We start from the raw sequence: 772 nt of genomic DNA, 5'->3' as shown, positions 1-772 counted from the left end.
AGGTCTCCCCAGCTGGAGCCTTCTCCTCTCAGCTGCCCCAGCCCAACTCTCTCCTGCTGGGCTCCCAGCAGAGGGGTTCCCCCCTCGGGGCATTGCTGGGGCTCCTCTGGCCCCGCTCCAGCAGGTCCCTGGCTCTGCTGTGCTGAGGTGAGACAGGAGCAGTTCAGGTGGGCAGGTGATGGCAGACCCATGCTGGGCTGGTGATAGAGAGGACAGGACAGGGCTAAACACCAAGAGGGAGCAAAAGCAGGGAGGTGGGACCTGCCAAACTGTCCCAAGGTGAGACACCACAAAAAGTCAGAGCAGATCTGGCCCAGGCTGCACATCTCACTTCCTCTGAACCCAAAACCTCTGATAACAGCCAAATGTTGTCACGTTACTTCCGTGTTGCAGGTTCACAAAGACTTTGTTCCTCTCCTAAGGGTGTGCAGGGTCCAGATGTGTGATGAGGACACGTAGTTCAGTCAGCAGCTTATGGATCCATGTGGAAATTTATCCACATCCATGCAGAAATTTAGGGAGGCAGGGTAAGGCAAAGCCCAAAGAGACCATCCCCAGCTATGCAGCCCTGTGGAACTCACCCTCTGTTGCCCCATAACTCCTTTGGATGGTCTGGCCAGACCTCTCCCAGCATCTGCTCTGAAACAACCCAACCAAGAGGGCTTGGGCTCTTGCTCACCATCTGCCAGCTTCCCTTTAACCAAGCATGGTTCAAGGATTTGGGCCCACTACATGAGCCTCAGTGCTGAATCTTTCTTCCAATTCATCCCAG

This window comes from Merops nubicus, unplaced genomic scaffold (assembly GCF_000691845.1).
Source record: "Merops nubicus isolate BGI_N331 unplaced genomic scaffold, ASM69184v1 scaffold36673, whole genome shotgun sequence".
Taxonomy (NCBI): Eukaryota; Metazoa; Chordata; class Aves; order Coraciiformes; family Meropidae; genus Merops; species Merops nubicus.
This window is presented reverse-complemented; position numbering follows the sequence as displayed.